The 8,784-nt window shown below is 36.0% G+C and overlaps 1 protein-coding gene across 4 annotated transcripts in view; it reads left to right on the top strand.

The window, feature by feature from the left end:
• Positions 1–603: 603 nt before the first annotated feature.
• igfn1.1 (immunoglobulin like and fibronectin type III domain containing 1, tandem duplicate 1) overlaps positions 604–8,784 on the top strand; it is a 55,408-nt gene continuing 47,227 nt past the window's right edge. For 2 of the 4 annotated variants that reach the window (XM_049479167.1, XM_049479166.1), the window contains exon 1: positions 604–846. The gene's annotated coding sequence lies outside the window, so the exon portion shown is untranslated. The remainder of the gene's footprint in view (positions 847–8,784) is intronic. The other 2 variants (XM_022675664.2, XM_022675666.2) reach the window with 2 other exon arrangements.

The following is an 8,784-nucleotide window of genomic DNA, read 5'->3' as shown; positions in this document are numbered from 1 at the left end:
ATAATAATAAAAAAAAAATAATAAAATAATAATAATAATAATAATAATGCAGAGAAGCAGAAATGTAATGTCAAGTGTTTAAATGTCATAATCCCCTATAATTCCCACAAACTTTTTTTTTTTCTTTTGCTTTTTTTTCCCCCCACACATAAACCCACCTCTCCTGGGAATATGTTGACGAATTTGTATCTAGTAGCATGTGGTATTAAACAATTAATTTCCTTTCTGCCTTGTTTAATTTTTATTTAAAAAAATGTATTTGTTATATCTAATATTTAAAAACAAACTATTCGTAATTATTTTATTGTTGACTGATTTTACATACTTAAACTCAATTTGCTAATAATCTGAATCTTCCCCAGACTATTTAACGGTATCTAGTTGGACTATTTGGTGCGCACACTGCCACCTACCAATACATCCTCACTTCGCAGGGCAGCTTAATTAACCTTTATTTACCGATGTTGAGGTGAGCTGGATCATGTCAAAAGTCATTTGGTGTTATGGTGTGTCAACTGGGAAGGGGGTGATAAAATGCCTCACTGACCCACCCGAAATCACACACACATACAGACACACACACACACAGACACACACACATACCCCCCATTAGTCACTCTACCACAGTTTCGCTCGAGCTCCTCCATCCATATACAAAAGGAAGAAGCATTTGTTGGCAGAAGCCAAGGTTGAGTGCAGGGGGGGACTGGCTCTGCAGGAGCACACACTCACGTTGCTCAAAGGATTTATTACCTAGCACAACTTAGAGGCAGCACTCAAATATCACCGGTGCACAGAACACTACTTTGCAGGAGCAGAGAGGAGAGCACACAGGACTGGGGACAGGTAGGTTCTTCTTCTCCCCCTTTATTTGGAAGAACAGTGATAACTGTAATAATTAGATGACTAAGAGGGATGGAAAGGTCAGGGAGATTCACTTGCTTTGTGTGGCTCAGAGCTTCTGTCCAAAACTTCTACAAACAGAAACAGAGAGGAAACTTTTCATCAGGCAAAGACAAAAAAAAAAAAAAAAAAAAGTAAAAAAAAAAAAAAAGTGTATTTTCTTTTTCATTTTTGATCTTTATTTGAGCTAAAATCCACTGTCTGAATAGGTACATTTTGCCTTGCTGTAGCATTTGAGCTGGAAGAGTAGAATATTTAGCAAGGCAATCCCAAATTACCTCCTCAAGCATATTTAAACGAAGTCTATTCAAGGTTACGATCCTTTTAGTAATCAACATTTTATGAACATCTAAAATCTTAAACCATCTTGTCTCCTCAGTAAATACCCAATAAAGCCAGTCTGAGAATGCCTACGGGCTTTAAGACTTGTGCTGAAAACAGATTGTGTTACAGCGAGTTTGGTGGTCGCACATAAAATAATTTGAGTCAGGTATGCATGTTCTTGGTTTAAGTTGTCAGGTCAGCTTTCAGGGTGTGAGAGGTGATGGTCAGGTGGTATGAGGTCATAGCAGAGAGGTTTCTGAGGGCTAATTATAGACAAGGGCAATCGATCAAAATCTGCCTCCAGACGTTACATAAGGGCGGGTAGTGCACTTTCTAGTTCAAGTTTTCTAGAAATGTAATTACGATTATCTTTAGGATTTTAGGTTTGGATGAAATCCACTAGTTTCTTTAGTATCAAATCTTCTCCAAACATTACTCTGGTGTACAGCATTACTAGGGATGAGCAGCAGTTTGCTGATCTTACAGGACTCAAAGCCTTGATTATATACATTAGTCTTATTCGTGCAATAAAAATAATTATATATATATATATATATATATACACCCGTCAATCATCAATCATCATCAAACTGTTGCACCCAGAAAGGTGTTTCAGATTGCAGTGCTATTCAGAAGGAAGCCAACAGTTATCAAGATTAAATTATTTAAAATTTAGACTAATTTGGGCAATATTTATTGGGCTACAAATACAGAATTACCATAATTTCCAGGCTATTAAGCGCACCTGAATGTAAGCCACAGTTGTCCACATTATATAACATAATTTAATTACACAGAAAAAGTTACAAAAATGTACAGTACTGTAAATTACAGTGCTGTGACATGGCTGGTTTAGAAAATACAACCTACAAGTAAAAAAAGTTGCTAGAGTAAAGCCGCTACCGGTAGCCTAGCCTATATTATGCTTTCGGCTCCAGCTCCGGCTCCAACCACATGCGGCGCTTTGTGGAGGTTGTGCTTTCGAAACCTGTTGCTGATAGTGTTTTTTTTTTCCCTGTCAGGATCCACAGGCAGACTTGAGCAAAACTTGTTCTTCGCATGCGGCCGGTTAGGGTAAATTATTTCTCACCGCTTTTCATCCAAGCCTTTCACTCAGCTCAGAGCGCCACTTTAAATGCACGATTCACGCTGCAAATGCTTTGTTGTCCTGACAAACTGCGGATTCATCTACACGCTTTTTTTTGTGAAAACAGTTTATTTAGATGAGAAAAGCACTTTCGTTTATTTACAGTAAGCTTAGATTCCAATATTTTGATAAACCAGGCATGTTTTGGTGACATTAAGCTCACTAGCCTAGCCTATATTACGCTTTCGGCTCCGGCTCCACCCCCGTGCGGCGCTTTGTGGAGGTTGTGCTTTCGAAACCCGTTGCTGAGAGTATTTTTTTTTTTTCTTTTACCCTGTTCCACACTGTCAGAACCCACAGGCAGACTTGAGCAAAAGTTGTTCTTCGCATGCGGCCGGTTTTGGTAAATTATTTCTCACCGCTTTTCATCCAAGCCTTTCACTCAGCTCAGAGCGCCACTTTAAAAGCACGATTCACGCTGCAAATGCTTTGTTGTCCTGACAAACTGCGGATTAATCTACACGCTTTTTTTTATTTTTTTGGAAAACAGTTTATTTAGATGAGTAAAGCACTTTTGTTTATTTACAGTAAGCTTAGATTCCAATGTTTTGATAAAACGGGCATGTTTTGGTGACATTAAGCTCACTAGCCCATAAACCAATTTTTTTTTTTTTAAATAATTAAATGAAACTACATAAGCTGCATTGTTACATAAGCCGAAGTGTTCAAAGTGTCTGGAAAAAACTTGCGACTTATAGCCAGGAAATGTGGTAATGTATTTTGCATGTGTAACACAACGTGCCAGACATCTCAGCATACTGCCAGTTGTGGATGTTCCTGATCATGTCCTGCGATTATCCATCTCGTGCAGCTTGAAAATTCCTGCAGGTTTTTGTCAGAAATGGCAGGTCCACTGGTTGCAGGATCATCTTCAGTGACGAGTCCCTATTTTTTTGTCTTGGATTGCTTCAAACGAACACTCTGGTGCACTCTTCCAACAGGATGATGCTAATCCACACACTGCTGCCGTCTCAAGATCAACAGAACTGCCTTCATTTAGTGCTGTAAACCACACTGCCATGTGCAACTTAAGTCAAGATTAAGTAAAAAAAAAAAAAAAAAGAAAAAAAAAAAGGTTTCTTTTAAGAACAGTTTGGTTAGACATGTCCTGGAAGCACAGATGGAACGTGACCTTTGTCTTTTCTTTTCTTCAGTTCTTTCCGTGTTTACTAAGTGTTTTCTCTACTTTATAACACAACCACAAGTGAGTGAACTGTTCAGTTTACATATACCTTATTGGTTTGTTGTTGCTATAGGAACTGGTTGGTAATTCCTGATCACACACACACACACACAGATACACACTGCTGACATTGCACTAAATTGATCATCCCCATTACATACATTGCCCAGCAGAGCTGTGAATCAAAAGAGAGAAGCTGGTTTGAATCAGCATAGCTAGCATTATAACATCTTACAGCACTTCATGCTGCTTCCCTCTGCTGACAAATTTCATAGAGATGCAGATTTCATTTTCCAGCAGGACTTGGCACAATACCCACACTTTCAAAAGTAGCAGTTGGTTATATATAATATTCTAATTTTTTAAAGCCATAATCATCAACAATAAAAGAAATAAACGCTTTAAATAGATCATTCCCTGTGTGTAATACATCTATATAATATATGAGTTTCACATTTTGAACTGAATTACAGAAATAAAGTAACTTTTCAATTATATTAAATTGTTTTGAGATGCACTAGTATAAATCTCAGTTTGCATATTTTTTATTATTATTTTTTTTTATTTATTATTTGCACAGATAGAATGTGACATCAAATAATCAAATAAACAAACAAACAAACAAAATATCTGTGCAGGGAAAGTAAAAAAAAGCCTTAAAGAGGCTTGTACAAGGTACTTTCCCTCCAAGGAAATTATAAGAAAAACACAGAAAAAAGAAATGATTGGGAAAAAACAAACAAACATACAAACAAACAAAACAAACAAAACAAACAAAATAATAATAATAATAAAATAAAATAATAATAGTAATATGTAGTTACTCAATATACATAATTAGAAGAATATACACAAATACATATTTACTATTTGGATTGGTTATAATGAGATATTTTGTCCATGTGTGTATGAAGCTATTATATGCTCCTTTATTGACCTTTCATTTTCTCTATTGTCCGAGCTTTCTGACAGCTCCCCTATTTTAGTGCACTTTTTAAACTCTTCACCTTACCACAGCATGCAGCTGGCAGGTGGCCCACCATGCAGATTCTGTGAATAGCTGTAGCCTTAGTGCAATGAACATTCCGTTTCTGACACATTGTGAGCTCACGCTGTGGTTGCTGCTTGGCACATCTTGGCTCTGTGACTGTGGATACTGTATATGTACAGGCTGGTACAGCTGCTTTTCTTTTAAAGCACAAATTGCAGTAAAAAGTAAGAAAAATGTAAAAATATTATACAGAATAAAAATAATACCACAACATTTTGCATTATTTTTTAAATGGCAAACCGCAAAGTATAATTTCCTTATTTTTTTTTGTTCTGTTTTACACACAGATGAGACAAAAAAACTAGGCTAAAGAAAAAAAGTGGACAAAGTGCTCATGATCCAAAACACAATCATACACAAGCTGTAAAACAATGGCAGTGTGGGTATTTATAGCATTTAGGGGACTGGTACTGTTTTATAGTTGATGATGAGGGTGAACATAAAGATGATAAGTAATGACATTTTTAACCATATATCTCTATATAAATGTTACAAGATTTCATTTCAGGATATTTTGTACTTTTGTGTTTTTTTAAATGGCAAAGAATTAAATAGCATTTTTACAGTCATCAAAACAAAAAATACAAAAAAGAATCTTGGCATTCACAGAAAAACAATATTTTTAGCAATATGACCAAATGCTTAAAAATATTGTATCATTTTCAGAAGTATACTACTGCAATAAATTGAAATAAATGTTCAAATTGTATACAGTATAACAGATTCAAACATTTCATGGAAACCACATTGTATTGTATTGGCAAGAACTTGGTAATATGACACATATTATTATACAAAGTTACACTTCAAAGTATTGCAATATACTCTGATACTGTAAGCACAGTGACATATTGTGATTCTTTTTTTTTATCAAATTTTAGAAAAACACATTATTAGTGAGTATTATTACTCACTGTGTATGATAGTGGTCGAGATTAAAACACAACATAAATCACAGTCTGCCACCAATCTTTACATGTCAACCATTATTAAAAATCGATGCTGTGGATTTAAGAATCTATATTTTTAAATATTATGTATCAATGTATCAAAATAAAAAAATATATGCATGCATATAAACTTCAAAATTAAACGAATATAAAAAAGCCCTTCAGCTTCCCAGTAAATAGCAAAACAAATAAACAGTAGACAGCTTTTAACACAGAATTCCACTATTAACACGCTATGGATTATTTTTTTAATTGTTTAAAAAGAAAATTGATAATATTATAGTTTACAATTCAAAAGGGCACACCTCTTACTGGTACCTCAGTAGTAATAGTTTTTAATCTTTTTTTTTAGTCTAAACTAGTCAAGTCAGTTTCTTTGCTTAAATTCCACTGAACATCAACACAAGGTGGTAATGCTATTATGGCCTAAAGCCAATGAAAATAAAAAATCAGTGTTTCAGAAAAAAAGAATATTATATAAGACCAATTGTTCCTTTGACAGTGTGGGCAGTGCGCCAAGTCCTGCTGGCAAATGAAATCTGCATCTCCATAAAAGTTGCCAGCAGAGGGAAGTATGAAGTGCTGTAAGATTTTCTGTAGACACTGCACTAATGCAAATACTCAAACATCATATAAATGTTCATATATTTTTAACATCCACTGTACTTCCTAAACTGTGTGCATTAGTATGTTCCCCCTTTTTGCTGAAATAACAGCCTCCAATTCCAAAGAAAGGCTTTCCACTGGATTTTGAAACAAGGCTGTGCAGATTTGCTTCCACTCATCCACCAGAGCATTGGTGAGGTCAGGAAACAATGTAAGGGTGATAAAGCCTAGCTTGCAGTCAGCAAGACAGACCCACACCATTATTCCTCCTCATGACCGCAAGAACAATGGGGGCGAGCTGCTATTTGACCAAGCACTTTTCAAAACACCAGGGCAAAGCCCCAGTGCTCCCTGACTGACTCCAGACCACTGAAAAAACTCCATCCTAACCTCAGGGAGCACTGACCTACAGGCACGAACAGACAGATTCAAAATTCAGTAGGAGAACCTATTAAGTTGTCCAATTCAGAGTGGGGAGAAGGTCATTTCCCAGAGAGGAAAACCTCCATGGTTTTTAATGTTCAGTTAGAAAAGTGCTTCAGATCACTAAACCAGTAAATGCTTTAAGTGTGTGCACAGATCTTTACAAAGAAACTGCTATCTCACTAAAACATGAACCTGTGGTAAAATATGAACCAGAGATGCTAGCTAGCAAAGTAAGCTAATGATGCAGATGCCAGTAAAGTAAGTGTGCAGGGCCAAACTAATCAACACTAACACTGTTAAGGGAAAAAATATATATTTTCTTATCTATAATTTACTACAGCCACAGTATAGGTTACCTTTATTGTATTTGCAAATCTAAAAAAAAGACCCACAATGAATTTTCAATAGAATATAAAAGATAACAGATTTTAAAAGTGAGACATTTTACACATTTTTGAAAATAATTTCTCAACTCGTTTAGTACTTTATGGCAGCAGCAACATATAATAAAAAGTTGCAACAGGGAAACAAAAGGCTGAAAAAGCAAGCGGTACTACTAAAAAAAAAAACAGCTGCAGTTGGAGAAATCTGATACAAACTCTCATGACATCTAAACATTTTTAAACATTAATTTTAGAAAATGCACCTCAAAAAACACAAAGACTATAGATATCCTACAATTAACAGTACATTATATTATCAAAAGATTCAAAACAAGGGCACTGAGCGTTGCCACTATGATCGGAAGACCGCTGGTTCGACTCCCCGTCATGCAGCTTGTCATTAACTGCCGGAGCCCTGAGAGAGCACAATTGGTCTTGCTCTCTCTGGGTGGGTAGATGGAAATCTTTCCCCTTATTACTCTAAAGGGTGAGGCTGATCAGCACAAGGCATCTGTGAGCTGATGTGTCAGAACCAAGTTGCTAATGCGCTTTCCTCCGAACATGCTGGCTACTCAGCAATGCTGCATTAGCATGTGCTAACCTTTACCCTCCTTGTGTTGTGACATTACCTGTGATGGGGATAAACAACTGAATGGGTGGGACAACTGGCCTAGCTAAATTGGGAGATGAATGGGGCGAAATTAGAAATAAAATTATAGAAAAAAGATTCAAAAGAACGAACCAGGACAGTATTGGGTCAGTAGGGACCTGGGGCCTCATGTACTAAAGGTGCGTATGCACAAAAACATTGCGTACGCCATATTTCACGCTCACGATCTGATGTACTAAATTTGACTTGAACGTGTGAAAGTGCGTTCCCCCACGGAAGTTTTGTTTTGGGCGTACGCCTTTTTTTTGTGCGTATGTATTGTGTTTTTGTCATTTGGCGACACTTAGAGGCGATGCATTGAAATTACAACTATTAAGATATCCTTTATGCACACATTGAAGTAAGCATTATTGGGTAAAATAAAGTAAATTAATCAGACAGTTTCATTGTCTTACAGAAATAATCGTTTAACGTGTTTCCACTTAGCCTAGATCAGGTTTGCGCTGGAGTTGTTGGAGATGCAGCGTTGGCATTACTGGAAAATACTGCTAATGGCCGAATTCATTGAGCGCGCATTTTCCGTGACCATTATGTTTTTTTGGCCCATGATGATGACTGGCTTATAAGCAGTTTTAGATTTCCAAGAGCATAAGAAAACAAGCTGAGTGCGTGACGTGTGTCTTTTTGGTAGGCAACTCATTTAAAGCATTTAAATGAAAGCATTTATCTTAGAATAATAAAACTTAAAACATGGGTAATTATACGCTATGCGTATATAATATTATTATTATTATTATTATTATTATTATTATTATTATTATTATTATTAATAATAATAATAATAATAATAATAATAATAATAATAATAATAAAAATAATAAAAATAATAATAATATAACATTATACTCTGCGTAATTGAGGGAGGAGTCGTGGCAAGTGTGCTGCTTTCGTGCATTTGCGCTTGATTTCAAGTTGATTGTGATGTACTAAGAGAAAGTACGTGGAATTCTGCCTACGCACGGTTTGATAAATCCGGATTTTTTTGTGCGTACGGAACTTTTCAGATCTGAGCGTACGGAACATTTTAGTAGGAAGTCCACGCAAGTCTTAGTACATGAGGCCCCAGGTCAGTATCAGATGCTGGTAATCTTCAGGCAGGAACACTGCATGATTTCTGTACTGTTCATCACTGCAAACTCAA

The sequence above is a fragment of the Astyanax mexicanus genome, chromosome 5 (genome assembly GCF_023375975.1).
Source record: "Astyanax mexicanus isolate ESR-SI-001 chromosome 5, AstMex3_surface, whole genome shotgun sequence".
In the NCBI taxonomy this organism is placed as follows: domain Eukaryota; kingdom Metazoa; phylum Chordata; class Actinopteri; order Characiformes; family Acestrorhamphidae; genus Astyanax; species Astyanax mexicanus.
This window is presented reverse-complemented; position numbering and strand designations above follow the sequence as displayed.